The 25,723-nt window shown below is 39.2% G+C and overlaps 69 non-coding genes across 69 annotated transcripts; all 69 read left to right on the top strand.

Moving 5' to 3' along the window:
* Positions 1 to 25: 25 nt before the first annotated feature.
* Trnag-gcc (transfer RNA glycine (anticodon GCC)) lies at positions 26 to 96 on the top strand. The gene has a single exon. It is a non-coding gene; the product is annotated as a tRNA-Gly (tRNA).
* A 149-nt stretch (positions 97 to 245) lies between these two features.
* Positions 246 to 316, top strand: Trnag-gcc (transfer RNA glycine (anticodon GCC)). Its single transcript has one exon. It is a non-coding gene; the product is annotated as a tRNA-Gly (tRNA).
* A 591-nt stretch (positions 317 to 907) lies between these two features.
* Trnag-gcc (transfer RNA glycine (anticodon GCC)) lies at positions 908 to 978 on the top strand. Its single transcript has one exon. It is a non-coding gene; the product is annotated as a tRNA-Gly (tRNA).
* Positions 979 to 1,347: 369 nt separating this feature from the next.
* Positions 1,348 to 1,418, top strand: Trnag-ucc (transfer RNA glycine (anticodon UCC)). The gene has a single exon. It is a non-coding gene; the product is annotated as a tRNA-Gly (tRNA).
* Positions 1,419 to 1,566: 148 nt separating this feature from the next.
* On the top strand, positions 1,567 to 1,637 carry Trnag-gcc (transfer RNA glycine (anticodon GCC)). The gene has a single exon. It is a non-coding gene; the product is annotated as a tRNA-Gly (tRNA).
* A 1,030-nt stretch (positions 1,638 to 2,667) lies between these two features.
* Trnag-gcc (transfer RNA glycine (anticodon GCC)) lies at positions 2,668 to 2,738 on the top strand. Its single transcript has one exon. It is a non-coding gene; the product is annotated as a tRNA-Gly (tRNA).
* A 589-nt stretch (positions 2,739 to 3,327) lies between these two features.
* Positions 3,328 to 3,398, top strand: Trnag-ucc (transfer RNA glycine (anticodon UCC)). The gene has a single exon. It is a non-coding gene; the product is annotated as a tRNA-Gly (tRNA).
* Positions 3,399 to 3,546: 148 nt separating this feature from the next.
* Positions 3,547 to 3,617, top strand: Trnag-gcc (transfer RNA glycine (anticodon GCC)). Its single transcript has one exon. It is a non-coding gene; the product is annotated as a tRNA-Gly (tRNA).
* Positions 3,618 to 3,766: 149 nt separating this feature from the next.
* Trnag-gcc (transfer RNA glycine (anticodon GCC)) lies at positions 3,767 to 3,837 on the top strand. Its single transcript has one exon. It is a non-coding gene; the product is annotated as a tRNA-Gly (tRNA).
* An 811-nt stretch (positions 3,838 to 4,648) lies between these two features.
* Trnag-gcc (transfer RNA glycine (anticodon GCC)) lies at positions 4,649 to 4,719 on the top strand. The gene has a single exon. It is a non-coding gene; the product is annotated as a tRNA-Gly (tRNA).
* A 149-nt stretch (positions 4,720 to 4,868) lies between these two features.
* Trnag-gcc (transfer RNA glycine (anticodon GCC)) lies at positions 4,869 to 4,939 on the top strand. Its single transcript has one exon. It is a non-coding gene; the product is annotated as a tRNA-Gly (tRNA).
* Positions 4,940 to 5,308: 369 nt separating this feature from the next.
* On the top strand, positions 5,309 to 5,379 carry Trnag-ucc (transfer RNA glycine (anticodon UCC)). The gene has a single exon. It is a non-coding gene; the product is annotated as a tRNA-Gly (tRNA).
* Positions 5,380 to 5,527: 148 nt separating this feature from the next.
* Positions 5,528 to 5,598, top strand: Trnag-gcc (transfer RNA glycine (anticodon GCC)). The gene has a single exon. It is a non-coding gene; the product is annotated as a tRNA-Gly (tRNA).
* Positions 5,599 to 5,748: 150 nt separating this feature from the next.
* Trnac-gca (transfer RNA cysteine (anticodon GCA)) lies at positions 5,749 to 5,819 on the top strand. The gene has a single exon. It is a non-coding gene; the product is annotated as a tRNA-Cys (tRNA).
* Positions 5,820 to 5,968: 149 nt separating this feature from the next.
* On the top strand, positions 5,969 to 6,039 carry Trnag-gcc (transfer RNA glycine (anticodon GCC)). Its single transcript has one exon. It is a non-coding gene; the product is annotated as a tRNA-Gly (tRNA).
* Positions 6,040 to 6,187: 148 nt separating this feature from the next.
* Positions 6,188 to 6,258, top strand: Trnac-aca (transfer RNA cysteine (anticodon ACA)). Its single transcript has one exon. It is a non-coding gene; the product is annotated as a tRNA-Cys (tRNA).
* A 371-nt stretch (positions 6,259 to 6,629) lies between these two features.
* Positions 6,630 to 6,700, top strand: Trnag-gcc (transfer RNA glycine (anticodon GCC)). Its single transcript has one exon. It is a non-coding gene; the product is annotated as a tRNA-Gly (tRNA).
* Positions 6,701 to 7,070: 370 nt separating this feature from the next.
* Positions 7,071 to 7,141, top strand: Trnag-gcc (transfer RNA glycine (anticodon GCC)). The gene has a single exon. It is a non-coding gene; the product is annotated as a tRNA-Gly (tRNA).
* A 340-nt stretch (positions 7,142 to 7,481) lies between these two features.
* Positions 7,482 to 7,552, top strand: Trnag-ucc (transfer RNA glycine (anticodon UCC)). The gene has a single exon. It is a non-coding gene; the product is annotated as a tRNA-Gly (tRNA).
* A 780-nt stretch (positions 7,553 to 8,332) lies between these two features.
* Positions 8,333 to 8,403, top strand: Trnag-ucc (transfer RNA glycine (anticodon UCC)). The gene has a single exon. It is a non-coding gene; the product is annotated as a tRNA-Gly (tRNA).
* Positions 8,404 to 8,552: 149 nt separating this feature from the next.
* Trnac-gca (transfer RNA cysteine (anticodon GCA)) lies at positions 8,553 to 8,623 on the top strand. The gene has a single exon. It is a non-coding gene; the product is annotated as a tRNA-Cys (tRNA).
* Positions 8,624 to 8,772: 149 nt separating this feature from the next.
* Positions 8,773 to 8,843, top strand: Trnag-gcc (transfer RNA glycine (anticodon GCC)). The gene has a single exon. It is a non-coding gene; the product is annotated as a tRNA-Gly (tRNA).
* A 370-nt stretch (positions 8,844 to 9,213) lies between these two features.
* Trnag-gcc (transfer RNA glycine (anticodon GCC)) lies at positions 9,214 to 9,284 on the top strand. Its single transcript has one exon. It is a non-coding gene; the product is annotated as a tRNA-Gly (tRNA).
* Positions 9,285 to 9,433: 149 nt separating this feature from the next.
* Positions 9,434 to 9,504, top strand: Trnag-gcc (transfer RNA glycine (anticodon GCC)). The gene has a single exon. It is a non-coding gene; the product is annotated as a tRNA-Gly (tRNA).
* A 370-nt stretch (positions 9,505 to 9,874) lies between these two features.
* On the top strand, positions 9,875 to 9,945 carry Trnac-gca (transfer RNA cysteine (anticodon GCA)). The gene has a single exon. It is a non-coding gene; the product is annotated as a tRNA-Cys (tRNA).
* A 370-nt stretch (positions 9,946 to 10,315) lies between these two features.
* Trnag-gcc (transfer RNA glycine (anticodon GCC)) lies at positions 10,316 to 10,386 on the top strand. Its single transcript has one exon. It is a non-coding gene; the product is annotated as a tRNA-Gly (tRNA).
* Positions 10,387 to 10,616: 230 nt separating this feature from the next.
* Positions 10,617 to 10,687, top strand: Trnag-gcc (transfer RNA glycine (anticodon GCC)). Its single transcript has one exon. It is a non-coding gene; the product is annotated as a tRNA-Gly (tRNA).
* Positions 10,688 to 10,836: 149 nt separating this feature from the next.
* On the top strand, positions 10,837 to 10,907 carry Trnag-gcc (transfer RNA glycine (anticodon GCC)). The gene has a single exon. It is a non-coding gene; the product is annotated as a tRNA-Gly (tRNA).
* A 370-nt stretch (positions 10,908 to 11,277) lies between these two features.
* Positions 11,278 to 11,348, top strand: Trnac-gca (transfer RNA cysteine (anticodon GCA)). The gene has a single exon. It is a non-coding gene; the product is annotated as a tRNA-Cys (tRNA).
* A 149-nt stretch (positions 11,349 to 11,497) lies between these two features.
* Positions 11,498 to 11,568, top strand: Trnag-gcc (transfer RNA glycine (anticodon GCC)). The gene has a single exon. It is a non-coding gene; the product is annotated as a tRNA-Gly (tRNA).
* Positions 11,569 to 12,379: 811 nt separating this feature from the next.
* Trnag-gcc (transfer RNA glycine (anticodon GCC)) lies at positions 12,380 to 12,450 on the top strand. The gene has a single exon. It is a non-coding gene; the product is annotated as a tRNA-Gly (tRNA).
* Positions 12,451 to 12,599: 149 nt separating this feature from the next.
* On the top strand, positions 12,600 to 12,670 carry Trnag-gcc (transfer RNA glycine (anticodon GCC)). Its single transcript has one exon. It is a non-coding gene; the product is annotated as a tRNA-Gly (tRNA).
* Positions 12,671 to 13,260: 590 nt separating this feature from the next.
* On the top strand, positions 13,261 to 13,331 carry Trnag-gcc (transfer RNA glycine (anticodon GCC)). Its single transcript has one exon. It is a non-coding gene; the product is annotated as a tRNA-Gly (tRNA).
* A 370-nt stretch (positions 13,332 to 13,701) lies between these two features.
* On the top strand, positions 13,702 to 13,772 carry Trnag-gcc (transfer RNA glycine (anticodon GCC)). The gene has a single exon. It is a non-coding gene; the product is annotated as a tRNA-Gly (tRNA).
* Positions 13,773 to 14,584: 812 nt separating this feature from the next.
* Positions 14,585 to 14,655, top strand: Trnac-gca (transfer RNA cysteine (anticodon GCA)). Its single transcript has one exon. It is a non-coding gene; the product is annotated as a tRNA-Cys (tRNA).
* Positions 14,656 to 14,804: 149 nt separating this feature from the next.
* Positions 14,805 to 14,875, top strand: Trnag-gcc (transfer RNA glycine (anticodon GCC)). The gene has a single exon. It is a non-coding gene; the product is annotated as a tRNA-Gly (tRNA).
* A 369-nt stretch (positions 14,876 to 15,244) lies between these two features.
* On the top strand, positions 15,245 to 15,315 carry Trnag-gcc (transfer RNA glycine (anticodon GCC)). Its single transcript has one exon. It is a non-coding gene; the product is annotated as a tRNA-Gly (tRNA).
* Positions 15,316 to 15,685: 370 nt separating this feature from the next.
* Trnag-gcc (transfer RNA glycine (anticodon GCC)) lies at positions 15,686 to 15,756 on the top strand. The gene has a single exon. It is a non-coding gene; the product is annotated as a tRNA-Gly (tRNA).
* Positions 15,757 to 15,905: 149 nt separating this feature from the next.
* On the top strand, positions 15,906 to 15,976 carry Trnag-ucc (transfer RNA glycine (anticodon UCC)). The gene has a single exon. It is a non-coding gene; the product is annotated as a tRNA-Gly (tRNA).
* A 149-nt stretch (positions 15,977 to 16,125) lies between these two features.
* On the top strand, positions 16,126 to 16,196 carry Trnag-gcc (transfer RNA glycine (anticodon GCC)). The gene has a single exon. It is a non-coding gene; the product is annotated as a tRNA-Gly (tRNA).
* A 581-nt stretch (positions 16,197 to 16,777) lies between these two features.
* Positions 16,778 to 16,848, top strand: Trnag-gcc (transfer RNA glycine (anticodon GCC)). The gene has a single exon. It is a non-coding gene; the product is annotated as a tRNA-Gly (tRNA).
* A 150-nt stretch (positions 16,849 to 16,998) lies between these two features.
* Positions 16,999 to 17,069, top strand: Trnag-gcc (transfer RNA glycine (anticodon GCC)). Its single transcript has one exon. It is a non-coding gene; the product is annotated as a tRNA-Gly (tRNA).
* A 149-nt stretch (positions 17,070 to 17,218) lies between these two features.
* Positions 17,219 to 17,289, top strand: Trnag-ucc (transfer RNA glycine (anticodon UCC)). Its single transcript has one exon. It is a non-coding gene; the product is annotated as a tRNA-Gly (tRNA).
* Positions 17,290 to 17,438: 149 nt separating this feature from the next.
* Trnag-gcc (transfer RNA glycine (anticodon GCC)) lies at positions 17,439 to 17,509 on the top strand. The gene has a single exon. It is a non-coding gene; the product is annotated as a tRNA-Gly (tRNA).
* A 1,247-nt stretch (positions 17,510 to 18,756) lies between these two features.
* On the top strand, positions 18,757 to 18,827 carry Trnac-gca (transfer RNA cysteine (anticodon GCA)). The gene has a single exon. It is a non-coding gene; the product is annotated as a tRNA-Cys (tRNA).
* A 370-nt stretch (positions 18,828 to 19,197) lies between these two features.
* On the top strand, positions 19,198 to 19,268 carry Trnag-ucc (transfer RNA glycine (anticodon UCC)). The gene has a single exon. It is a non-coding gene; the product is annotated as a tRNA-Gly (tRNA).
* A 148-nt stretch (positions 19,269 to 19,416) lies between these two features.
* Positions 19,417 to 19,487, top strand: Trnag-acc (transfer RNA glycine (anticodon ACC)). The gene has a single exon. It is a non-coding gene; the product is annotated as a tRNA-Gly (tRNA).
* Positions 19,488 to 19,636: 149 nt separating this feature from the next.
* Positions 19,637 to 19,707, top strand: Trnag-ucc (transfer RNA glycine (anticodon UCC)). Its single transcript has one exon. It is a non-coding gene; the product is annotated as a tRNA-Gly (tRNA).
* Positions 19,708 to 20,075: 368 nt separating this feature from the next.
* On the top strand, positions 20,076 to 20,146 carry Trnag-gcc (transfer RNA glycine (anticodon GCC)). The gene has a single exon. It is a non-coding gene; the product is annotated as a tRNA-Gly (tRNA).
* Positions 20,147 to 20,295: 149 nt separating this feature from the next.
* Positions 20,296 to 20,366, top strand: Trnas-gcu (transfer RNA serine (anticodon GCU)). Its single transcript has one exon. It is a non-coding gene; the product is annotated as a tRNA-Ser (tRNA).
* Positions 20,367 to 20,517: 151 nt separating this feature from the next.
* Positions 20,518 to 20,588, top strand: Trnag-gcc (transfer RNA glycine (anticodon GCC)). The gene has a single exon. It is a non-coding gene; the product is annotated as a tRNA-Gly (tRNA).
* A 370-nt stretch (positions 20,589 to 20,958) lies between these two features.
* Trnag-acc (transfer RNA glycine (anticodon ACC)) lies at positions 20,959 to 21,029 on the top strand. The gene has a single exon. It is a non-coding gene; the product is annotated as a tRNA-Gly (tRNA).
* A 149-nt stretch (positions 21,030 to 21,178) lies between these two features.
* Positions 21,179 to 21,249, top strand: Trnag-gcc (transfer RNA glycine (anticodon GCC)). The gene has a single exon. It is a non-coding gene; the product is annotated as a tRNA-Gly (tRNA).
* Positions 21,250 to 21,399: 150 nt separating this feature from the next.
* Trnag-ucc (transfer RNA glycine (anticodon UCC)) lies at positions 21,400 to 21,470 on the top strand. Its single transcript has one exon. It is a non-coding gene; the product is annotated as a tRNA-Gly (tRNA).
* A 150-nt stretch (positions 21,471 to 21,620) lies between these two features.
* On the top strand, positions 21,621 to 21,691 carry Trnac-gca (transfer RNA cysteine (anticodon GCA)). The gene has a single exon. It is a non-coding gene; the product is annotated as a tRNA-Cys (tRNA).
* A 149-nt stretch (positions 21,692 to 21,840) lies between these two features.
* Positions 21,841 to 21,911, top strand: Trnag-gcc (transfer RNA glycine (anticodon GCC)). The gene has a single exon. It is a non-coding gene; the product is annotated as a tRNA-Gly (tRNA).
* Positions 21,912 to 22,060: 149 nt separating this feature from the next.
* Trnag-gcc (transfer RNA glycine (anticodon GCC)) lies at positions 22,061 to 22,131 on the top strand. Its single transcript has one exon. It is a non-coding gene; the product is annotated as a tRNA-Gly (tRNA).
* A 149-nt stretch (positions 22,132 to 22,280) lies between these two features.
* On the top strand, positions 22,281 to 22,351 carry Trnac-gca (transfer RNA cysteine (anticodon GCA)). The gene has a single exon. It is a non-coding gene; the product is annotated as a tRNA-Cys (tRNA).
* A 149-nt stretch (positions 22,352 to 22,500) lies between these two features.
* Trnag-gcc (transfer RNA glycine (anticodon GCC)) lies at positions 22,501 to 22,571 on the top strand. Its single transcript has one exon. It is a non-coding gene; the product is annotated as a tRNA-Gly (tRNA).
* A 149-nt stretch (positions 22,572 to 22,720) lies between these two features.
* On the top strand, positions 22,721 to 22,791 carry Trnag-gcc (transfer RNA glycine (anticodon GCC)). Its single transcript has one exon. It is a non-coding gene; the product is annotated as a tRNA-Gly (tRNA).
* Positions 22,792 to 22,940: 149 nt separating this feature from the next.
* Positions 22,941 to 23,011, top strand: Trnag-ucc (transfer RNA glycine (anticodon UCC)). Its single transcript has one exon. It is a non-coding gene; the product is annotated as a tRNA-Gly (tRNA).
* Positions 23,012 to 23,597: 586 nt separating this feature from the next.
* On the top strand, positions 23,598 to 23,668 carry Trnag-acc (transfer RNA glycine (anticodon ACC)). The gene has a single exon. It is a non-coding gene; the product is annotated as a tRNA-Gly (tRNA).
* A 149-nt stretch (positions 23,669 to 23,817) lies between these two features.
* Trnag-ucc (transfer RNA glycine (anticodon UCC)) lies at positions 23,818 to 23,888 on the top strand. The gene has a single exon. It is a non-coding gene; the product is annotated as a tRNA-Gly (tRNA).
* A 148-nt stretch (positions 23,889 to 24,036) lies between these two features.
* Positions 24,037 to 24,107, top strand: Trnag-acc (transfer RNA glycine (anticodon ACC)). The gene has a single exon. It is a non-coding gene; the product is annotated as a tRNA-Gly (tRNA).
* Positions 24,108 to 24,256: 149 nt separating this feature from the next.
* Trnag-gcc (transfer RNA glycine (anticodon GCC)) lies at positions 24,257 to 24,327 on the top strand. Its single transcript has one exon. It is a non-coding gene; the product is annotated as a tRNA-Gly (tRNA).
* A 149-nt stretch (positions 24,328 to 24,476) lies between these two features.
* Positions 24,477 to 24,547, top strand: Trnas-gcu (transfer RNA serine (anticodon GCU)). Its single transcript has one exon. It is a non-coding gene; the product is annotated as a tRNA-Ser (tRNA).
* A 151-nt stretch (positions 24,548 to 24,698) lies between these two features.
* Positions 24,699 to 24,769, top strand: Trnag-gcc (transfer RNA glycine (anticodon GCC)). The gene has a single exon. It is a non-coding gene; the product is annotated as a tRNA-Gly (tRNA).
* Positions 24,770 to 25,359: 590 nt separating this feature from the next.
* On the top strand, positions 25,360 to 25,430 carry Trnag-gcc (transfer RNA glycine (anticodon GCC)). The gene has a single exon. It is a non-coding gene; the product is annotated as a tRNA-Gly (tRNA).
* Positions 25,431 to 25,580: 150 nt separating this feature from the next.
* Trnac-gca (transfer RNA cysteine (anticodon GCA)) lies at positions 25,581 to 25,651 on the top strand. Its single transcript has one exon. It is a non-coding gene; the product is annotated as a tRNA-Cys (tRNA).
* Positions 25,652 to 25,723: the final 72 nt, after the last annotated feature.

Here is a 25,723-nt window from a genome sequence, read left to right as displayed (position 1 = left end):
AATTATGTTCTGTGAACGATATATCGCATCGGTGGTTCAGTGGTAGAATGCTCGCCTGCCACGCGGGCGGCCCGGGTTCGATTCCCGGTCGATGCAATGAAATTTTGTCAAACTCATTAATGAAGAATACATCAAAAATAAGTAAATAATGAGAGTGTAATTTCGATTCCTTTTGTTGGAATGACATTCAAAGCATTAATGACAAAATGGCAAAGGAAAGAATTATGTTCTGTTAACGATATATCGCATCGGTGGTTCAGTGGTAGAATGCTCGCCTGCCACGCGGGCGGCCCGTGTTCGATTCCCGGTCGATGCAATGAAGTTTTGTCAAACTCATTAATGAAGAATACATCAAAAATAAGTAAATAATGAGAGTGTAATTTCGATTTCTTTTATTGGAATGACATTCAAAGCATTAATGACAAAATGGCAAAGGAAAGAATTATGTTCTGTGAACGATATATCGCATCGGTTGTTCAGTGGTAGAATGCACGCCTGCCACGCGGGCGGCCCGGGTTCAATGCCCGATCTCATGCAATGAAATTTTGTCAAACTCATTAATGAAGAATACATAAAAAACGAAGTGAATAATGAGAGTGTAATTTCGATTCCTTTTGTTGGAATGACATTCAAAGCATTAATGACAAAATGGCAAAGGAAAGAATTATGTTCTGTGAACGATATATCGCATCGGTGGTTCAGTGGTAGAATGCTCGCCTGCCACGCGGGACGCCCGGGTTCGATTCCCCGTCGATGCCATTAAATTTTGTCAAACTCATTAATGAAGAATACATCAAAAACAAGTAAATAATGAGAGTGTAATTTCGATTCCTTTCGTTGGAATGGCATTCAAAGCATTAATGACAAAATGTCAAAGGAAAGAATTATGTTCTGTGAACGATATATCGCATCGGTGGTTCAGTGGTAGAATGCTCGCCTGCCACGCGGGCGGCCCGGGTTCGATTCCCGGTCGATGCAATGAAATTTTGTCAAACTCATTAATGAAGAATACATCAAAAATAAGTAAATAATGAGAGTGTAATTTCGATTCCTTTTGTTGGAATGACATTCAAAGCATTAATGACAAAATGGCAAAGGAAAGAATTATGTTCTGTGAACGATATATCGCATCGGTGGTTCAGTGGTGGAATTCTCGGCTGTAACACGGGGGGCCCGGGTTCGATTCCGGGTCGATGCAATGAAATTTTGTCAAACTCATTAATGAAGAATACATAAAAAATAAGTAAATAATGAGAGTGTAATTTCGATTCCTTTTATTGGAATGACATTCAAAGCATTAATGACAAAATGGCAAAGGAAAGAATTATGTTCTGTGAACGATATATCGCATCGGTTGTTCTGTGGTAAAATGCTCGCCTTCCACGCGGGCGGCCCGGGTTCGATTCCCGGTCGATGCAATGAAATGTTGTCAAACTCATTAATGAAGAATACATCAAAAATAAGTAAATAATGAGAGTGTAATTTCGATTCCTTTTGTTGGAATGACATTCAAAGCATTAATGAAAAATGGCAAAGGAAAGAATTATGTTCTGTGAACGATATATCGCATCGGTGGTTCAGTGGTAGAATGCTCGCCTGCCACGCGGGCGGCCCGGGTTCGATTCCCGGTCGATGCAATGAAATTTTGTCAAACTCATTAATGAAGAATACATCAAAAATAAGTAAATAATGAGAGTGTAATTTCGATTCCTTTTGTTGGAATGACATTCAAAGCATTAATGACAAAATGGCAAAGGAAAGAATTATGTTCTGTTAACGATATATCGCATCGGTGGTTCAGTGGTAGAATGCTCGCCCGCCACGCGGGCGGCCCGTGTTCGATTCCCGGTCGATGCAATGAAATTTTGTCAAACTCATTAATGAAGAATACATCAAAAATAAGTAAATAATGAGAGTGTAATTTCGATTCCTTTTATTGGAATGACATTCAAAGCATTAATGACAAAATGGCAAAGGAAAGAATTATGTTCTGTGAACGATATATCGCATCGGTTGTTCAGTGGTAGAATGCACGCCTGCCACGCGGGCGGCCCGGGTTCAATGCCCGATCGCATGCAATGAAATTTTGTCAAACTCATTAATGAAGAATACATAAAAAACGAAGTAAATAATGAGAGTGTAATTTCGATTCCTTTTGTTGGAATGACATTCAAAGCATTAATGACAAAATGGCAAAGGAAAGAATTATGTTCTGTGAACGATATATCGCATCGGTTGTTCAGTGGTAGAATTCTCGGCTGTAACACGGGGGGCCCGGGTTCGATTCCGGGTCGATGCAATGAAATTTTGTCAAACTCATTAATGAAGAATACATCAAAAATAAGTAAATAATTAGAGTGTAATTTCGATTCCTTTTGTTGGAATCACATTCAAAGCATTAATGACAAAATGGCAAAGGAAAGAATTATGTTCTGTGAGCGATATATCGCATCGGTTGTTCAGTGGTAAAATGCTCGCCTTCAACGCGGGCGGCCCGGGTTCGATTCCCGGTCGATGCAATGAAATTTTGTCAAACTCATTAATGAAGAATACATCAAAAATAAGTAAATAATGAGAGTGTAATTTCGATTCCTTTTGTTGGAATGACATTCAAAGCATTAATGAAAAATGGCAAAGGAAAGAATTATGTTCTGTGAACGATATATCGCATCGGTGGTTCAGTGGTAGAATGCTCGCCTGCCACGCGGGCGGCCCGGGTTCGATTCCCGGTCGATGCAATGAAATTTTGTCAAACTCATTAATGAAGAATACATCAAAAATAAGTAAATAATGAGAGTGTAATTTCGATTCCTTTTGTTGGAATGACATTCAAAGCATTAATGACAAAATGGCAAAGGAAAGAATTATGTTCTGTGAACGATATATCGCATCGGTGGTTCAGTGGTGGAATTCTCGGCTGTAACACGGGGGGCCCGGGTTCGATTCCGGGTCGATGCAATGAAATTTTGTCAAACTCATTAATGAAGAATACATAAAAAATAAGTAAATAATGAGAGTGTAATTTCGATTCCTTTTGTTGGAATGACATTCAAAGCATTAATGACAAAATGGCAAAGGAAAGAATTATGTTCTGTGAACGATATATCGCATCGGTTCTTCAGTGGTAAAATGCTCGCCTTCCACGCGGGCGGCCCGGGTTCGATTCCGGGTCGATGCAATGAAATTTTGTCAAACTCATTAATGAAGAATACATAAAAAATAAGTAAATAATGAGAGTGTAATTTCGATTCCTTTTGTTGGAATGACATTCAAAGCATTAATGACAAAATGGCAAAGGAAAGAATTATGTTCTGTGAACGATATATCGCATCGGTTGTTCAGTGGTAAAATGCTCGCCTTCCACGCGGGCGGCCCGGGTTCGATTCCCGGTCGATGCAATGAAATGTTGTCAAACTCATTAATGAAGAATACATCAAAAATAAGTAAATAATGAGAGTGTAATTTCGATTCCTTTTGTTGGAATGACATTCAAAGCATTAATGAAAAATGGCAAAGTAAAGAATTATGTCCTGTGAACGATATATCGCATCGGTGGTTCAGTGGTAGAATGCTCGCCTGCCACGCGGGCGGCCCGGGTTCGATTCCCGGTCGATGCAATGAAATTTTGTCAAACTCATTAATGAAGAATACATCAAAAATAAGTAAATAATGAGAGTGTAATTTCGATTCCTTTTGTTGGAATGACATTCAAAGCATTAATGACAAAATGGCAAAGGAAAGAATTATGTTCTGTTAACCATATATCGCATCGGTGGTTCAGTGGTAGAATGCTCGCCTGCCACGCGGGCGGCCCGTGTTCGATTCCCGGTCGATGCAATGAAATTTTGTCAAACTCATTAATGAAGAATACATCAAAAATAAGTAAATAATGAGAGTGTAATTTCGATTCCTTTTATTGGAATGACATTCAAAGCATTAATGACAAAATGGCAAAGGAAAGAATTATGTTCTGTGAACGATATATCGCATCGGTTGTTCAGTGGTAGAATGCACGCCTGCCACGCGGGCGGCCCGGGTTCAATGCCCGATCTCATGCAATGAAATTTTGTCAAACTCATTAATGAAGAATACATAAAAAACGAAGTAAATAATGAGAGTGTAATTTCGATTCCTTTTGTTGGAATGACATTCAAAGCATTAATGACAAAATGGCAAAGGAAAGAATTATGTTCTGTGAACGATATATCGCATCGGTGGTTCAGTGGTAGAATTCTCGGCTGTAACACGGGGGGCCCGGGTTCGATTCCGGGTCGATGCAATGAAATTTTGTCAAACTCATTAATGAAGAATACATCAAAAATAAGTAAATAATGAGAGTGTAATTTCGATTCCTTTTGTTGGAATCACATTCAAAGCATTAATGACAAAATGGCAAAGGAAAGAATTATGTTCTGTGAACGATATATCGCATCGGTTGTTCAGTGGTAAAATGCTCGCCTTCAACGCGGGCGGCCCGGGTTCGATTCCCGGTCGATGCAATGAAATTTTGTCAAACTCATTAATGAAGAATACATCAAAAATAAGTAAATAATGAGAGTGTTATTTCGATTCCTTTTGTTGGAATGACATTCAAAGCATTAATGACAAAATGGCAAAGGAAAGAATTATGTTCTGTGAACGATATATCGCATCGGTGGTTCAGTGGTAGAATGCTCGCCTGCCACGCGGGCGGCCCGGGTTCGATTCCCGGTCGATGCAATGAAATTTTGTCAAACTCATTAATGAAGAATACATCAAAAACAAGTAAATAATGAGAGTGTAATTTCGATTCCTTTCGTTGGAATGGCATTCAAAGCATTAATGACAAAATGGCAAAGGAAAGAATTATGTTCTGTGAACGATATATCGCATCGGTGGTTCAGTGGTAGAATGCTCGCCTGCCACGCGGGCGGCCCGGGTTCGATTCCCGGTCGATGCAATGAAATTTTGTCAAACTCATTAATGAAGAATACATCAAAAATAAGTAAATAATGAGAGTGTAATTTCGATTCCTTTTGTTGGAATGACATTCAAAGCATTAATGACAAAATGGCAAAGGAAAGAATTATGTGCTGTGAACGATATATCGCATCGGTGGTTCAGTGGTGGAATTCTCGGCTGTAACACGGGGGGCCCGGGTTCGATTCCGGGTCGATGCAATGAAATTTTGTCAAACTCATTAATGAAGAATACATAAAAAATAAGTAAATAATGAGAGTGTAATTTCGATTCCTTTTGTTGGAATGACATTCAAAGCATTAATGACAAAATGGCAAAGGAAAGAATTATGTTCTGTGAACGATATATCGCATCGGTTGTTCAGTGGTAAAATGCTCGCCTTCCACGCGGGCGGCCCGGGTTCGATTCCCGGTCGATGCAATGAAATGTTGTCAAACTCATTAATGAAGAATACATCAAAAATACGTAAATAATGAGAGTGTAATTTCGATTCCTTTTGTTGGAATGACATTCAAAGCATTAATGAAAAATGGCAAAGGAAAGAATTATGTTCTGTGAACGATATATCGCATCGGTGGTTCAGTGGTAGAATGCTCGCCTGCCACGCGGGCGGCCCGGGTTCGATTCCCGGTCGACGCAATGTAATTTTGTCAAACTCATTAATGAAGAATACATAAAAACCGAAGTAAATAATGAGAGTGTAATTTCGATTCCTTTTGTTGGAATGACATTCAAAGCATTAATGACAAAATGGCAAAGGAAATAATTATGTTCTGTGAACGATATATCGCATCGGTTGTTCAGTGGTAGAATGCTCGCCTGCAACGCGGGCGGCCCGGGTTCGATTCCCGGTCGATGCAATGAAATTTTGTCAAACTCATTAATGAAGAATACATCAAAAATAAGTAAATAATGAGAGTGTAATTTCGATTCCTTTTGTTGGAATGACATTCAAAGCATTAATGACAAAATGGCAAAGGAAAAAATTATGTTCTGTGAACGATATATCGCATCGGTGGTTCAGTGGTAGAATGCTCGCCTGCCACGCGGGCGGCCCGGGTTCGATTCCCGGTCGATGCAATGAAATTTTGTCAAACTCATTAATGAAGTATACATCAAAAATAAGTAAATAATGAGAGTGTAATTTGTATTCATTTTTTGGAATGACATTCAAAGCATTAATGACAAAATGGCAAAGTAAAGAATTATGTTCTGTTAACGATATATCGCATCGGAGGTTCAGTGGTAGAATGCTCGCTTACAACGCGGGCGGCCCGGGTTCGGTTCCCGGTCGATGCAATGAAATCTTTTCAAACTCATTAATGAAGAATACATAAAAAAACGAAGTACACAATGAGAGTGTAATTTGTATTCCTTTTGTTGGAATGACATTCAAAGCATTAATGACAAAATGGCAAAGGAAAGAATTATGTTCTGTGAACGATATATCGCATCGGTGGTTCAGTGGTAGAATGCTCGCCTCCCACGCGGGCGGCAGTGGTTCGATTCCCGGTCGATGCAATGAAATTTTGTCAAACTCATTAATGAAGAATACATAAAAAATAAGTAAATAATGAGAGTGTAATTTCGATTCCTTTTGTTGGAATGACATTCAAAGCATTAATGACAAAATGGCAAAAGAAATAATTATGTTCTGTGAACGATATATCGCATCGGTGGTTCAGTGGTAGAATGCTCGCCTGCCACGCGGGACGCCCGGGTTCGATTCCCGGTCGATGCAATGAAATTTTGTCAAACTCATTAATGAAGAATACATCAAAAATAAGTAAATAATGAGAGTGTAATTTCGATTCTTTTTCTTAGAATGACATTCAAAGCATTAATGACAAAATGGCAAAGGAAAGAATTATGTTCTGTGAACGATATATCGCATCGGTGGTTCAGTGGTAGAATGCTCGTCTGCCACGCGGGTGGCCCAGGTTCGATTCCCGGTCGATGAAATGAAATTTTGTCAAACTCATTAATGGAGAATACATAAAAAACGAAGTAAATAATGAGAGTGCAATTTCGATTCCTTTTGTTGGAATGACATTCAAAGCATTAATGACAAAATGGCAAAGGAATGAATTATGTTTTCTGAACGATTTATCGCATCGGTGGTTCAGTGGTAGAATGCTCGCCTGCCACGCGGGCGGCCCGGGTTCGATTCCCGGTCGATGCAATGAAATTTTGTCAAACTCATTAATGAAGAATACATCAAAAATAAGTAAATAATGAGAGCATTCAAAGCATTAATGACAAAATGGCCAAGGAAAGAATTATGTTCTGTGAACGATATATCGCATCGCTGGTTCAGTGGTAGAATGCTCGCCTGCCACGCGGGCGGCCCGGGGTCGATTCCCGGTCGATGCAAAGAAATTTTGTCAAACTCATTAATGAAGAATTCATCCAAAATAAGTAAATAATGAGAGTGTAATTTCGATTCCTTTTGTTGGAATGACATTCAAAGCATTAATGACAAAATGGCAAAGGAAAGAATTATGTTCTGTGAACGATATATCGCATCGGTGGTTCAGTGGTAAAATGCTCGCCTTCCACGCGGGCGGCCCGGGTTCGATTCCCGGTCGATGCAATGAAATTTTGTCAAACTCATTAATGAAGAATACATCAAAAATAAGTAAATAATGAGAGCATTCAAAGCATTAATGACAAAATGGCCAAGGAAAGAATTATGTTCTGTGAACGATATATCGCATCGCTGGTTCAGTGGTAGAATGCTCGCCTGCCCCGCGGGCGGCCCGGGGTCGATTCCCGGTCGATGCAAAGAAATTTTGTCAAACTCATTAATGAAGAATTCATCCAAAATAAGTAAATAATGAGAGTGTAATTTCGATTCCTTTTGTTGGAATGACATTCAAAGCATTAATGACAAAATGGCAAAGGAAAGAATTATGTTCTGTGAACGATATATCGCATCGGTGGTTCAGTGGTAGAATGCTCGCCTGCCGCGCGGGGTGCCCGGATTCGATTCCCGGTCGATGCAATGAAATTTTGTCAAACTCATTAATGAAGAATACATCAAAAATAAGTAAATAATGAGAGTGTAATTTCGATTCCTTTTGTTGGAATGACATTCAAAGCATTAATGACAAAATGGCAAAGGAAAGAATTATGTTCTGTAAACGATATATCGAATCGGTGGTTCAGTGGTAGAATGCTCGCCTGCCACGCGGACGGCCCGGGTTCGATTCCCGGTCGATGCAATGAAATGTTGTCAAACTCATTAATGAAGAATACATCAAAAATAAGTAAATAATGAGAGTGTAATTTCGATTCCTTTTGTTGGAATGACATTCAAAGCATTAATGACAAAATGGCAAAGGAAAGAATTATGTTCTGTGAACGATATATCGAATCGGTGGTTCAGTGGTAAAATGCTCGCCTTCCACGCGGGCGGCCCGGGTTCGATTCCCGGTCGATACAATGAAATTTTGTCAAACTCATTAATGAAGAATACATCAAAAATAAGTAAATAATGAGAGTGTAATTTCGATTCCTTTTGTTGGAATGACATTCAAAGCATTAATGACAAAATGGCAAAGGAAAGAATTATGTTCTGTGAACGATATATCGCATCGGTGGTTCAGTGGTAGAATGCTCGCCTGCAACGCGGGCGGCCCGGGTTCGATTCCCGGTCGATGCAATGAAATTTTGTCAAACTCATTAATGAAGAATACATCAAAAATAAGTAAATAATGAGAGTGTAATTTCGATTCCTTTTGTTGGAATGACATTCAAAGCATTAATGACAAAATGGCAAAGGAAAGAATTATGTTCTGTGAACGATATATCGCATCGGTGGTTCAGTGGTAGAATGCTCGCCTGCCACGCGGGCGGCCCGGGTTCGATTCCCGGTCGATGCAATGAAATTTTGTCAAACTCATTAATGAAGAATACATAAAAAATAAGTAAATAATGAGAGTGTAATTTCGATTCCTTTTGTTGGAATGACATTCAAAGCATTCATGACAAAATGGCAAAGGAAAGAATTATGTTCTGTGAACGATATATCGCATCGGTGGTTCAGTGGTAGAATGCTCGCCTGCCACGCGTGGTGCCCGGGTTCGATTCCCGGTAAATGCAATTAAATTTTGTCAAACTCATTAATGAAGAATACATAAAAAACGAAGTAAATAATGAGAGTGTAATTTCGATTCCTTTTGTTGGAATGACATTCAAAGCATTAATGACAAAATGGCAAAGGAAAGAATTATGTTCTGTGAACGATATATCGCATCGGTGGTTCAGTGGTAGAATGCTCGCCTGCCACGCGGGCGGCCCGGGTTCGATTCCCGGTCGATGCAATGAAATTTTGTCAAACTCATTAATGAAGAATACATCAAAAATAAGTAAATAATGAGAGTGTAATTTCGATTCCTTTTGTTGGAATGACATTCAAAGCATTAATGACAAAATGGCAAAGGAAAGAATTATGTTCTGTGAACGATATATCGCATCGGTGGTTCAGTGGTAGAATGCTCGCCTGCCACGCGGGCGGCCCGGGTTCGATTCCCGGTCGATGCAATGAAATTTTGTCAAACTCATTAATGAAGAATACATAAAAAATAAGTAAATAATGAGAGTGTAATTTCGATTCCTTTTGTTGGAATGACATTCAAAGCATTCATGACAAGATGGCCAAGGAAAGAATTATGTTCCGTGAACGATATATCGCATCGGTGGTTCAGTGGTAGAATGCTCGCCTGCCACGCGGGGTGCCCGGGTTCGATTCCCGGTAAATGCAATTAAATTTTGTCAAACTCATTAATGAAGAATACATAAAAAACGAAGCAAATAATGAGAGTGTAATTTCGATTCCTTTTGTTGGAATGACATTCAAAGCATTAATGACAAAATGGCAAAGGAAAGAATTATGTTCTGTGAACGATATATCGCATCGGTGGTTCAGTGGTAGAATGCTCGCCTGCAACGCGGGCGGCCCGGGTTCGATTCCCGGTCGATGCAATGAAATTTTGTCAAACTCATTAATGAAGAATACATCAAAAATAAGTAAATAATGAGAGTGTAATTTCGATTCCTTTTGTTGGAATGACATTCAAAGCATTAATGACAAAATGGCAAAGGAAAGAATTATGTTCTGTGAACGATATATCGCATCGGTGGTTCAGTGGTAGAATGCTCGCCTGCCACGCGTGGTGCCCGGGTTCGATTCCCGGTAAATGCAATTAAATTTTGTCAAACTCATTAATGAAGAATACATAAAAAACGAAGAAAATAATGAGAGTGTAATTTCGATTCCTTTTGTTGGAATGACATTCAAAGCATTAATGACAAAATGGCAAAGGAAAGAATTATGTTCTGTGAACGATATATCGCATCGGTGGTTCAGTGGTAGAATGCTCGCCTGCCACGCGGGCGGCCCGGGTTCGATTCCCGGTCGATGCAATGAAATTTTGTCAAACTCATTAATGAAGAATACATCAAAAATAAGTAAATAATGAGAGTGTAATTTCGATTTCTTTAAAAATAAAATTTTGTCAAACTCATTAATGAAGAATACATCAAAAATAAGTAAATAATGAGAGTGTAATTTCGATTCCTTTTGTTGGAATGACATTCAAAGCATTAATGACAAAATGGCAAAGGAAAGAATTATGTTCTGTGAACGATATATCGCATCGGTGGTTCAGTGGTAGAATGCTCGCCTGCCACGCGGGCGGCCCGGGTTCGATTCCCGGTCGATGCAATGAAATTTTGTCAAACTCATTAATGAAGAATACATCAAAAATAAGTAAATAATGAGAGTGTAATTTCGATTCCTTTTGTTGGAATGACATTCAAAGCATTAATGACAAAATGGCAAAGGAAAGAATTATGTTCTGTGAACGATATATCGCATCGGTGGTTCAGTGGTAGAATGCTCGCCTGCCACGCGGGCGGCCCGGGTTCGATTCCCGGTCGATGCAATGAAATTTTGTCAAACTCATTAATGAAGAATACATAAAAAATAAGTAAATAATGAGAGTGTAATTTCGATTCCTTTTGTTGGAATGACATTCAAAGCATTCATGACAAGATGGCCAAGGAAAGAATTATGTTCCGTGAACGATATATCGCATCGGTGGTTCAGTGGTAGAATGCTCGCCTGCCACGCGGGGTGCCCGGGTTCGATTCCCGGTAAATGCAATTAAATTTTGTCAAACTCATTAATGAAGAATACATAAAAAACGAAGCAAATAATGAGAGTGTAATTTCGATTCCTTTTGTTGGAATGACATTCAAAGCATTAATGACAAAATGGCAAAGGAAAGAATTATGTTCTGTGAACGATATATCGCATCGGTGGTTCAGTGGTAGAATGCTCGCCTGCAACGCGGGCGGCCCGGGTTCGATTCCCGGTCGATGCAATGAAATTTTGTCAAACTCATTAATGAAGAATACATCAAAAATAAGTAAATAATGAGAGTGTAATTTCGATTCCTTTTGTTGGAATGACATTCAAAGCATTAATGACAAAATGGCAAAGGAAAGAATTATGTTCTGTGAACGATATATCGCATCGGTGGTTCAGTGGTAGAATGCTCGCCTGCCACGCGGGCGGCCCGGGTTCGATTCCCGGTCGATGCAATGAAATTTTGTCAAACTCATTAATGAAGAATACATAAAAAATAAGTAAATAATAAGAGTGTAATTTCGATTCCTTTTGTTGGAATGACATTCAAAGCATTAATTACAAAATGGCCAAGGAAAGAATTATGTTCTGTGAACGATATATCGCATCGGTGGTTCAGTGGTAGAATGCTCGCCTGCCACGCGGGCGGCCCGGGTTCGATTCCCTGTAAATGCAATGAAATTTTGTCAAACTCATTAATGGAGAATACATAAAAAACGAAGTAAATAATGAGAGTGTAATTTCGATTTCTTTTGTTGTAATGACATTCAAAGCATTAATTACAAAATGGCCAAGGAAAGAATTATGTTCTGTGAACGATATATCGCATCGGTGGTTCAGTGGTAGAATGCTCGCCTGCCACGCGGGCGGCCCGGGTTCGATTCCCTGTAAATGCAATGAAATTTTGTCAAACTCATTAATGGAGAATACATAAAAAATAAGTAAATAATGAGAGTGTAATTTCGATTCCTTTTGTTGGAATGACATTCAAAGCATTCATGACAAAATGGCAAAGGAAAGAATTATGTTCTGTGAACGATATATCGCATCGGTGGTTCAGTGGTAGAATGCTCGCCTGCCACGCGGGGTGCCCGGGTTCGATTCCCGGTAAATGCAATTAAATTTTGTCAAACTCATTAATGAAGAATACATAAAAAACGAAGCAAATAATGAGAGTGTAATTTCGATTCCTTTTGTTGGAATGACATTCAAAGCATTAATGACAAAATGGCAAAGGAAAGAATTATGTTCTGTGAACGATATATCGCATCGGTGGTTCAGTGGTAGAATGCTCGCCTGCCACGCGGGCGGCCCGGGTTCGATTCCCGGTCGATGCAATGAAATTTTGTCAAACTCATTAATGAAGAATACATAAAAAATAAGTAAATAATGAGAGTGTAATTTCGATTCCTTTTGTTGGAATGACATTCAAAGCATTAATGACAAAATGGCAAAGGAAAGAATTATGTTCTGTGAACGATATATCGCATCGGTGGTTCAGTGGTAGAATGCTCGCCTGCCACGCGGGCGGCCCGGGTTCGATTCCCGGTCGATGCAATGAAATTTTGTCAAACTCATTAATGAAGAATACATAAAAAATAAGTAAATAATAAGAGTGTAATTTCGATTCCTTTTGTTGGAATGACATTCAAAGCATTAATTACAAAATGGCCAAGGAAAGAATTATGTTCTGTGAACGATATATCGCATCGGTGGTTCAGTGGTAGAATGCTCGTCTGCCACGCGGGCGGCCCGGGTTCGATTCCCTGTAAATGCAATGAAATTTTGTCAAACTCATTAATGGAGAATACATAAAAAACGAAGTAAATAATGAGAGTGTAATTTCGATTTCTTTTGTTGTAATGACATTCAAAGCATTAATGACAAAATGGCAAAGGAAAGAATTATGTTCTGTTAACGATATATCGCATCGGTGGTTCAGTGGTAGAATGCTCGCCTGCAACGCGGGCGACGCGGGTTCGATTCCCGGTCGAGTCAATGAAATTTTGTCAAACTCATTAATGAAGAATACATAAAAAATAAGTAAATACTGAGAGTGTAATTTCGATTCCTTTTGTTGGAATGACATTCAAAGCATTAAGGACAAAATGGCAAAGGAAAGAATTATGTTCTGTGAACGATATATCGCATTGGTGGTTCAGTGGTAGAATGCTCGCCTGCCACGCGGGCGGCCCGGGTTCGATTCCCGGTCGATGCAATGAAATTTTGTCAAACTCATTAATGAAGAATACATCAAAAAAAAAAAAAATAATGAGAGTGTAATTTCGATTCCTTTTGTTGGAATGACATTCAAAGCATTAATGACAAAATGGCAAAGGAAAGAATTATGTTCTGTGAACGATATATCGCATCGCTGGTTCGGTGGTAGAATGCTCGCCTGCCACGCGGGCGGCCCGGGTTCGATTCCCGGTCGATGCAATGAAATTTTGTCAAACTCATTAATGAAGAATACATAAAAAATAAGAAAATAATGAGAGTCTAATTTCGATTCCTTTAGTTGGAATGACATTCAAAGCATTAATGACAAAATGGCAAAGGAAAGAATTATGTTCTGTGAACGATATATCGCATCGGTGGTTCAGTGGTAGAATGCTCGCCTGCCACGCGGGCGGCCCGGGTTCGATTCCCGGTCGATGCAATGAAATTTTGTCAAACTCATTAATGAAGAATACATCAAAAATAAGTAAATAATAAGAGTGTAATTTCGATTCCTTTTGTTGGAATGACATTCAAAGCATTAATTACAAAATGGCCAAGGAAAGAATTATGTTCTGCGAACGATATATCGCATCGGTGGTTCAGTGGTAGAATGCTCGCCTGCCACGCGGGCGGCCCGGGTTCGATTCCCGGTAAATGCAATGAAATTTTGTCAAACTCAGTAATGGAGAATACATAAAAAACGAAGTAAATAATGAGAGTGTAATTTCGATTTCTTTTGTTGTAATGACATTCAAAGCATTAATGACAAAATGGCAAAGGAAAGAATTATGTTCTGTTAACGATATATCGCATCGGTGGTTCAGTGGTAGAATGCTCGCCTGCCACGCGGGCGGCCCGGGTTCGATTCCCGTTAAATGCAATGAAATTTTGTCAAACTCATTAATGGAGAATACATAAAAAACGAAGTAAATAATGAGAGTGTAATTTCGATTTCTTTTGTTGTAATGACATTCAAAGCATTAATTACAAAATAGCAAAGGAAAGAATTATGTTCTGTGAACGATATATCGCATCGGTGGTTCAGTGGTAGAATGCTCGCCTGCCACGCGGGCGGCCCGGGTTCGATTCCCGGTAAATGCAATGAAATTTTGTCAAACTCATTAATGGAGAATACATAAAAAACGAAGTAAATAATGAGAGTGTAATTTCGATTTCTTTTGTTGTAATGACATTCAAAGCATTAATTACAAAATGACAAAGGAAAGAATTATGTTCTGTTAACGATATATCGCATCGGTGGTTCAGTGGTAGAATGCTCGCCTGCAACGCGAGCGGCGCGGGTTCGATTCCCGGTCGAGGCAATGAAATTTTGTCAAACTCATTAATGAAGAATACATAAAAAATAAGTAAATACTGAGAGTGTAATTTCGATTCCTTTTGTTGGAATGACATTCAAAGCATTAAGGACAAAATGGCAAAGGAAAGAATTATGTTCTGTGAACGATATATCGCATCGATGGTTCAGTGGTAGAATGCTCGCCTGCCACGCGGGCGGCCCGGGTTCGATTCCCGGTCGATGCAATGAAATTTTGTCAAACTCATTAATGAAGAATACATAAAAAATAAGAAAATAATGAGAGTGTAATTTCGATTCCTTTTGTTGGAATGACATTCAAAGCATTAATGACAAAATGGCAAAGGAAAGAATTACGTTCTGTGAACGATATATCGCATCGCTGGTTCAGTGGTAGAATGCTCGCCTGCCACGCGGGCGGCCCGTGTTCGATTCCCGGTCGATGCAATGAAATTGTGTCAAACTCATTAATGAAGAATAAATCAAAAATAAGTAAATAATGAGAGTGTAATTTCGATTCCTTTTGTTGGAATGACATTCAAAGCATTAATGACAAAATGGCAAAGGAAAGAATTATGTTCTGTGAACGATATATCGCATCGGTGGTTCAGTGGTAGAATGCTCGCCTGCCACGCGGGCGGCCCGGGTTCGATTCCCGGTCGATGCAATGAAATTTTGTCAAACTCATTAATGAAGAATACATAAAAAACGAAGCAAATAATGAGAGTGTAATTTCGATTCCTTTTGTTGGAATGACATTCAAAGCATTAATGACAAAATGGCAAAGGAAAGAATTATGTTCTGTGAACGATATATTGAATCGGTGGTTCAGTGCTAAAATGCTCGCCTTCCACGCGGGCGGCCCGGGTTCGATTCCCGGTCGATGCAATGAAATTTTGTTAAACTCATTAATGAAGAATACATCAAAAATAAGTAAATAATGAGAGTGTAATTTCGATTCCTTTTGTTGGAATGACATTCAAAGCATTAATGACAAAATGGCAAAGGAAAGAATTATGTTCTGTGAACGATATATCGCATCGGTGGTTCAGTGGTAGAATGCTCGCCTGCCACGCGGGCGGCCCGGGTTCGATTCCCGGTCGATGCAATGAATTTTTGTCAAACTCATTAATGAAGAATACATCAAAAATAAGTAAATAATGAGAGTGTAATTTCGATTCCTTTTGTTGGAATGACATTCAAAGCATTAATGACAAAATGGCAAAGGAAAGAATTATGTTCTGTGAACGATATGTCGCATCGGTGGTTCAGTGGTAAAATGCTCGCCTTCCACGCGGGCGGCCCGGGTTCGATTCCCGGTCGATACAATGAAATTTTGTCAAACTCATTAATGAAGAATACATAAAAAATAAGTAAATAATGAGAGTGTAATTTCGATTCCTTTTGTTGGAATGACATTCAAAGCATTAATGACAAAATGGCAAAGGAAATAATTATGTTCTGTGAACGATATATCGCATCGGTGGTTCAGTGGTAGAATGCTCGCCTGCCACGCGGGCGGCCCGGGTTCGATTCCCGGTCGATGCAATGAAATTTTGTTAAACTCATTAATGAAGAATACATCAAAAATAAGTAAATAATGAGAGTGTAATTTCGATTCCTTTTGTTGGAATGACATTCAAAGCATTAATGACAAAATGGCAAAGGAAAGAATTATGTTCTGTGAACGATATATCGCATCGGTGGTTCAGTGGTAGAATGCTTGCCTGCCGCGCGGGCGGCCCGGGTTCGATTCCGGGTCGATGCAATGAAATTTTGTAAAACTCATTAATGAAGAATACATCGTAAATAATGAGAGTGTAATTTCGATTCCTTTTGTTGGAATGACATTCAAAGAATTAATGACAAAATGGCAAAGGAAAGAATTATGTTCTGTGAACGATATATCGCATCGGTTGTTCAGTGGTAGAATGCTCGCCTGCTGCGCGGGCTGCCCGGGTTCGATTCCGGGTCGATGCAATGAAATTTTGTAAAACTCATTAATGAAGAATACATCAAAAATAAGTAAATAATGAGAGTGTAATTTCGATTCCTTTTGTTGGAATGACATTCAAAGCATTAATGACAAAATGGCAAAGGAAAGAATTATGTTCTGTAAACGATATATCGCATCGGTGGTTCAGTGGTAGAATGCTCGCCTGCCACGCGGGCGGCCCGGGTTCGATTCCCGGTCGATGCAAGGAAATTTTGTCAAACTCATTAATGAAGAATACATAAAACGCGAAGCAAATAATGAGAGTGTAATTTCGATTCCTTTTGTTGGAATGACATTCAAAGCATTAATGACAAAATGGCAAAGGAAAGAATTATGTTCTGTGAACGATATATCGCATCGGTGGTTCAGTGGTAGAATGCTCGCCTGCCACGCGGGCGGCCCGGGTTCGATTCCCGGTCGATGCAATGAAATTTTGTCAAACTCATTAATAAAGAATACATCAAAAATAGGTAAATAATGAGAGTGTAATTTCGATTCCTTTTGTTGGAATGACATTCAAAGCATTAATGACAAAATGGCAAAGGAAAGAATTATGTTCTGTAAACGATATATCGCATCGGTGGTTCAGTGGTAAAATGTTCGCCTTCCACGCGGGCGGCCCGGGTTCGATTCCCGGTCGATGCAATGAAATTTTGTCAAACTCATTAAAGAAGAATACATAAAAAATAAGTAAATAATGAGAGTGTAATTTCGATTCCTTTTGTTGGAATGACATTCAAAGCATTAATGACAAAATGGCAAAGGAAAGAATTATGTTCAGTGAACGATATATCGCATCGGTGGTTCAGTGGTAGAATGCTCGCCTGCCACGCGGGCGGCCCGGGTTCGATTCCCGGTCGATGCAATGAAATTTTGTCAAACACATTAATGAATAATACATCAAAAATAAGTAAATAATGAGAGTGTAATTTCGATTCCTTTTGTTGGAATGACATTCAAAGCATTAATGACAAAATGGCACAGGAAAGAATTATGTTCTGTGAACGATATATCGCATCGGTGGTTCAGTGGTAGAATGCTCGGCTGCCGCGCGGGCGGCCCGGGTTCGATTCCCGGTCGATGCAATGAAATTTTGTCAAACTCATTAATGAAGAATACATCAAAAATAAGTAAATAATGAGAGTGTAATTTCGATTCCTTTTGTTGGAATGACATTCAAAGCATTAATGACAAAATGGCAAAGGAAAGAATTATGTTCTGTAAACGATATATCGCCTCGGTTGTACAGTGGTAGAATGCTCGCCTGCCACGCGGGCGGCCCGGGCTCGATTCCCGGTCGATGCAATGAAATTTTGTCAAACTCATTAATGAAGAATACATAAAAAACGAAGCAAATAATGAGAGTGTAATTTCGATTTCTTTGTTGGAATGACATTCAAAGCATTAATGACAAAATGGCAAATGAAAGAATTATGTTCTGTGAACGATATATCGCATCGGTTGGTCAGTGGTAGAATGCTCTCCTGCCACGCGGGCGGCCCGGGTTCGATTCCCGGTCGATGCAATGAAATTTTGTCAAACTCATTAATCAAGAATACATGAAAAATAAGTAAATAATGAGAGTGTAATTTCGATTCCTTTTGTTGGAATGACATTCAAAGCATTAATGACAAAATGGCAAAGGATAGAATTATGTTCTGTGAACGTTATATCGCATCGGTGGTTCAGAGGTAGAACGCTCGCCTGCCACGCGGGCGGCCCGGATCGATTCCCGGTCGATGCAATAAAATTTTGTCAAACTCATTAATGAAGAATACATCAAAAATAAGTAAATAATGAGAGTGTAATTTCGATTCCTTTTGTTGGAATGACATTCAAAGCATTAATGACAAAATGGCAAAGCAAAGAATTATGTTCTGTGAACGATATATCGCATCGGTGGTTCAGTGGTAGACTGATCGCCTGCCACGCTGGCGGCCCGGGTTCGATTCCCGGTCGATGCAATGAAATTTTGTCAAAACATTAATGAAGAATACATCAAAAACAAGTAAATAATGAGAGTGTAATTTCGATTCCTTTTGTTGGAATGACATTCAAAGCATTAATGACAAAATGGCAAAGGAAAGAATTATGTTCTGTGAACGATATATCGCATCGGTAGTTTAGTGGTAGAATGCTCGCCTGCAACGCGGGCGGCCCGGGTTCCATTCCCGGTCGATGCAATGAAATTTTGTCGAACTTATTAATGAAGAATACATCACAAATAAGTAAATAATGAGAGTGTAATTTCGATTTCTTTTGTTGGAATGACATTCAAAGAATTAATAACAAAATGGCAAAGGAAAGAATTATGTTCTGGGAACGATATATAGCAGCGTTGGTTCAGTGGTAGAATGCTCGCCTGCCACGCGGGCTGCCCGGGTTCGATTCCCGGTAAATGCAATGAAGTTTTGTCAAACTCATTAATGAAGAATACATAAAAAACGAAGTAAATAATGAGAGTGTAATTTGAGTTGCTTTTGTTGGAATGGCATTCAAAGCATTAATGACAAAATGGCAAAGGAAAGAATTATGTTCTGTGAACGATATATCGCATCGGTGGTTCAGTGGTAAAATGCTCGCCTTCCACGCGGGCGGCCCGGGTTCGATTCCCGGTAAATGCAAGGAAATTTCGTCAAACTCATCAAAGAAGAATACATAAAAAATAAGTAAATAATGAGAGTGTAATTTCGATTCCTTTTGTTGGAATGACTTTCAAAGCATTAATGACAAAATGGCAAAGGAAAAAATTATGTCTGTGAACGATATATTCCATCGGTGGTTCAGTGGTAGAATGCTCGCCTACCACGCGGGCGGCCCGGGTTCGATTCCCGGTCGATGCAATGAAATTTTCTCAAACTCATTAATGAAGAATACATCAAAAATAAGTAAATAATGAGAGTGTAATTTCGATTCCTTTTGTTGGAATGACTTTAAAAGCATTAATGACAAAATGGCAAAGGAAAGAATTATGTTCCGTTAACGATATATCGCATCGGTGGTTGAGTGGTAAAATGCTCGCCTTCCACGCGGGCGGCCCGGGTTCGATTCCCGGTCGATGCAATGAAATTTTGTAAAACTCATTAATGAAGAATACATCAAAAATAAGTAAATAATGAGAGTGTAATTTCGATTTCTTTTGTTGGAATTACTTTCAAATCATTAATGACAAAATGGCAAAGGAAAAAATTATGTCTGTGAACGATATATTCCATCGGTGGTTCAGTGGTAGAATGCTCGCCTACCACGCGGGCCGACTGGGTTCGATTCCCGGTCGATGCAATGAAATTTTCTCAAACTCATTAATGAAGAAAACATCAAAAATAAGTAAATAATGAGAGTGTAATTTCGATTCCTTTTGTTGGAATGACATTCAAAGCATTAATGACAAAATGGCAAAGGAAAGAATTCTGTTCTGTGAATGATATATCGCATCGGTGGTTCAGTGGTAGAATGCTCGCCTGCCACGCGGGCGGCCCGGGTTCGATTCCCGGTCGATGCAATGAAATTTTGTCAAACTCATTAATGAAGAATACATCAGAAATAAGTAAATAATGAGAGTGTAATTTCGATTCCTTTTGTTGGAATGACATTCAAAGCATTAATGACAAAATGGCAAAGGAAAGAATTATGTTCTGCGAACGATATATCGCATCGGTGGTTCAGTGGTAGAATGCTCGCCTGCTACGCGGGCGGCCCGGGTTCGATTCCCGGTCGATGCAATGAAATTTTATCAAACTCCTTAAGGAAGAATACATAAAAAAATAAGTAAATAATTAGAATGTAATTTCGATTCCTTTTGTTGAAATGACATTCAAAGCATTAATGACAAAAATGGCAAAGGAAAGAATTATGTTCTGTGAACGATATATCGCATCGGTGGTTCAGTGGTAGAATGCTGGCCTGCCACGCGGGCGGCCCGGGTTCGATTCCCGGTCGATGCAATGAAATTTTGTCAAACTCATTAATTAAGAATACATAAAAAACGAAGTAAATAATGAGAGTGTAATTTCGATTGCTTTTGTTGGGATGACATTCAAAGCATTAATGACAAAATGGCAAAGGAAAGAATTATGTTCTGTGAACGATACATCGCATCGGTGGTTCGGTGGTAGAATGCTCGCCTGCCACGCGGGCGGCCCGGGTTCGATTCTCGGTCGATGCAATGAAATTTTGTAAAACTCATTAATGAAGAATATATCAAAAATAAGTAAATAATGAGAGTGTAATTTCGATTCCTTTTGTTGGAATGACATTCAAAGCATTAATGACAAAATGGCAAAGGAAAGAATTATGTTCTGTGAACGATATATCGCATCGGTGGTTCAGTGGTAGAATATTCGCCTACCACGCGGGCGGCCCGGGTTCGAGTCCCTGTCGATGCAATGAACTTTTGTCGAACTTATTAATGAAGAATACATCAAAAATAAGTAAATAATGAGAGTGTAATTTCGATTGCTTTTGTTGGAATGACATTCAAAGCATTAATGACAAAATGGCAAAGGAAAGAATTATGTTCTGTGAACGATATATCGCATCGGTGGTTCAGTGGTAGAATGCTCGCCTGCCACGCGGGCGGCCCGGGTTTGATTCCCGGTCGATGCAATGAAATGTTTGTCAAACTCATTAATGAAGAATACATAAAAAATAAGTAAATAATGAGAGTGTAATTTCGATTCCTTTTGTTGGAATGACATTCAAAGCATTAATGACAAAATGGCAAAGGAAAGAATTATGTTCTGTGAATGATATATCGCATCGGTGGTTCAGTGGTAGAATGCTCGCCTTCCACGCGGGCGGCCCGGGTTCGATTCCCGGTCGATGCAATGAAATTTTGTCAAACTCATTAAGGAAGAATACATAAAAAAATAAGTAAATAATTAGAGTGTAATTTCGATTCCTTTTGTTGAAATGACATTCAAAGCATTAATGACAAAATGGCAAAGGAAAGAATTATGATCTGTGAACGATATATCGCATCGGTGGTTCAGTGGTAGAATGCTCGCCTGCAACGCGGGCGGCCCCGGTTCGATTCCCGGTCGATGCAATGAAATTTTGTCAAACTCATTAATGAAGAATACATCAGAAATAATTAAATAATGAGAGTGTAATTTCGATTCCTTTTGTTGGAATGACATTCAAAGCATTCATGAAAAAATGGCAAAGGAAAGAATTATGTTTTGTGAACGATATATCGCATCGGTGGTTCAGTGGTAGAATGCTCGCCTGCCACGCGGGCGGCCCGGGTTCGATTCCCGGTCGATGCAATGCAATTTTGTCAAACTCATTAATGAAGAATATCTCAGAAGTAAGTAAATAATGAGAGTGTAATTTCGATTCCTTTTGTTGGAATGACATTCAAAGCATTAATGACAAAATGGCAAAGGAAAGAATTATGTTCTGTGAACGATATATCGCATCGGTGGTTCAGTGGTAGAATGCTCGCCTGCCACGCGGGCGGCCCGGGTTCGATTCCCGGTCGATGCAATGAAATTTTGTCAAACTCATTAATAAAGAATACATGCAAAATAAGTAAATAATGAGAGTGTAATTTCGATTCCTTTTGTTGGAATGGCATTCAAAGCATTAATGACAAAATGGCAAAGGAAAGAATTATGTTCTGTGAACGATATATCGCATCGGTGGTTCAGTGGTAGAATGCTCGGCTGCAACACGGGGGGCCCGGTTTCGATTCCCGGTCGATGCAATAAAATTTTGTCAAACTAATTTATTAAGAATACCTCAAAAATAATTAAATAATGAGAGTGTAATTTCGATTCCTTTTGTTGGAATGACATTCAAAGCATTAATGACAAAATGGCAAAGGAAAGAATTATGTTCTGTGAACAATATATCTCATCGGTGGTTCAGTGGTAGAATGCTCGCCTGCCACGCGGGCGGCCCGGGTTCGATTCCCGGTCAATGAAATAAAATTTTGTCAAACTCATTAATGAAGCATACATAAAAAATAAGTAAATAATGAGAGTGTAATTTCGATTCCTTTTGTTGGAATGACATTCAAAGCATTAATGACAAAATGGCAAAGGAAAGAATTATGTTCTGTGAACGATATATCGCATCGGTGGTTCAGTGGTAGAATGCTCGCCTGCCACGCGGGCGGCCCGGGTTCGATTCCCGGTCGATGCAATGAAATTTTGTCAAACCCATTAATGAAGAATACATCAAAAATAAGTAAATAATGAGAGTGTAATTTCGATTCCTTTTGTTGGAATGACATTCAAAGCATTAATGACAAAATGGCAAAGGAAAGAATTATGTTCTGTGAACGATATATCGCATCGGTGGTTCAGTGGTAGAATGCTCGCCTTCCACACGGGCGGCCCGGGTTCGATTCCTGGTCGATGTAATGAAATTTTGTCAAACTCATTAATGAAGAATACATCAGAAATAAGTAAATAATGAGAGTGTAATTTCGATTCCTTTTGTTGGAATGACATTCAAAGCATTAATGACAAAATGCCAAAGGAAAGAATCATGTTTTGTTAACGATATATTGCATCGGTGGTTCAGTGGTAGACTGCTCGCCTGCCACACGGGCGGCCCGGGTTCGATTCCCGGTCGATGCAATGAAATTTTGTCAAACTCATTAATGAAGAATACATCAAAAATAAGTAAATAATGAGAGTGTAATTTCGATTCCTTTTGTTGGAAAGACATTCAAAGCATTAATGACAAAATGGCAAAGGAAAGAATTATGTTCTGTGAACGATATATCGCATCGGCGGTTCAGTGGTAGAATGCTCGGCTGCAACACGGGGCCCGGGTTCGATTCGGGGTCGATGCAATGAAATTGTGTCAAACTCATTAATCAAGAATACATAAAAAATAATTAAATAATGAGAGTGTAATTTCGATTCCTTTTGTTGGAATGACTTTCAAAGCATTAATGACAAAATGGCAAAGGAAAAAATTATGTCTGTGAACGATATATTCCATCGGTGGTTCAGTGGTAGAATGCTCGCCTACCACGCGGGCGGCCCGGGTTCGATTCCCGGTCGATGCAATGAAATTTTCTCAAACTCATTAATGAAGAATACATCAAAAATAAGTAAATAATGAGAGTGTAATTTCGATTCCTTTTGTTGGAATGACTTTAAAAGCATTAATGACAAAATGGCAAAGGAAAGAATTATGTTCCGTTAACGATATATCGCATCGGTGGTTGAGTGGTAAAATGCTCGCCTTCCACGCGGGCGGCCCGGGTTCGATTCCCGGTCGATGCAATGAAATTTTGTAAAACTCATTAATGAAGAATACATCAAAAATAAGTAAATAATGAGAGTGTAATTTCGATTTCTTTTGTTGGAATTACTTTCAAAGCATTAATGACAAAATGGCAAAGGAAAAAATTATGTCTGTGAACGATATATTCCATCGGTGGTTCAGTGGTAGAATGCTCGCCTACCACGCGGGCGGACTGGGTTCGATTCCCGGTCGATGCAATGAAATTTTCTCAAACTCATTAATGAAGAAAACATCAAAAATAAGTAAATAATGAGAGTGTAATTTCGATTCCTTTTGTTGGAATGACATTCAAAGCATTAATGACAAAATGGCAAAGGAAAGAATTCTGTTCTGTGAATGATATATCGCATCGGTGGTTCAGTGGTAGAATGCTCGCCTGCCACGCGGGCGGCCCGGGTTCGATTCCCGGTCGATGCAATGAAATATTGTCAAACTCATTAATGAAGAATACATCAGAAATAAGTAAATAATGAGAGTGTAATTTCGATTCCTTTTGTTGGAATGACATTCAAAGCATTAATGACAAAATGGCAAAGGAAAGAATTATGTTCTGCGAACGATATATCGCATCGGTGGTTCAGTGGTAGAATGCTCGCCTGCTACGCGGGCGGCCCGGGTTCGATTCCCGGTCGATGCAATGAAATTTTATCAAACTCCTTAAGGAAGAATACATAAAAAAATAAGTAAATAATTAGAATGTAATTTCGATTCCTTTTGTTGAAATGACATTCAAAGCATTAATGACAAAAATGGCAAAGGAAAGAATTATGTTCTGTGAACGATATATCGCATCGGTGGTTCAGTGGTAGAATGCTGGCCTGCCACGCGGGCGGCCCGGGTTCGATTCCCGGTCGATGCAATGAAATTTTGTCAAACTCATTAATTAAGAATACATAAAAAACGAAGTAAATAATGAGAGTGTAATTTCGATTGCTTTTGTTGGGATGACATTCAAAGCATTAATGACAAAATGGCAAAGGAAAGAATTATGTTCTGTGAACGATACATCGCATCGGTGGTTCGGTGGTAGAATGCTCGCCTGCCACGCGGGCGGCCCGGGTTCGATTCTCGGTCGATGCAATGAAATTTTGTAAAACTCATTAATGAAGAATATATCAAAAATAAGTAAATAATGAGAGTGTAATTTCGATTCCTTTTGTTGGAATGACATTCAAAGCATTAATGACAAAATGGCAAAGGAAAGAATTATGTTCTGTGAACGATATATCGCATCGGTGGTTCAGTGGTAGAATATTCGCCTGCCACGCGGGCGGCCCGGGTTCGATTCCCTGTCGATGCAATGAACTTTTGTCGAACTTATTAATGAAGAATACATCAAAAATAAGTAAATAATGAGAGTGTAATTTCGATTGCTTTTGTTGGAATGACATTCAAAGCATTAATGACAAAATGGCAAAGGAAAGAATTATGTTCTGTGAACGATATATCGCATCGGTGGTTCAGTGGTAGAATGCTCGCCTGCCACGCGGGCGGCCCGGGTTTGATTCCCGGTCGATGCAATGAAATGTTTGTCAAACTCATTAATGAAGAATACATAAAAAATAAGTAAATAATGAGAGTGTAATTTCGATTCCTTTTGTTGAAATGACATTCAAAGCATTAATGACAAAATGGCAAAGGAAAGAATTATGATCTGTGAACGATATATCGCATCGGTGGTTCAGTGGTAGAATGCTCGCCTGCAACGCGGGCGGCCCCGGTTCGATTCCCGGTCGATGCAATGAAATTTTGTCAAACTCATTAATGAAGAATACATCAGAAATAATTAAATAATGAGAGTGTAATTTCGATT

Source organism: Euprymna scolopes, chromosome 7 (assembly GCF_053919585.1).
Source record: "Euprymna scolopes isolate OS-2025 chromosome 7, ASM5391958v1, whole genome shotgun sequence".
NCBI classification, from domain to species: Eukaryota; Metazoa; Mollusca; class Cephalopoda; order Sepiida; family Sepiolidae; genus Euprymna; species Euprymna scolopes.
Note: the sequence above shows the minus strand (reverse complement) of the source record. Positions and strands in the feature narration are given on the sequence as shown.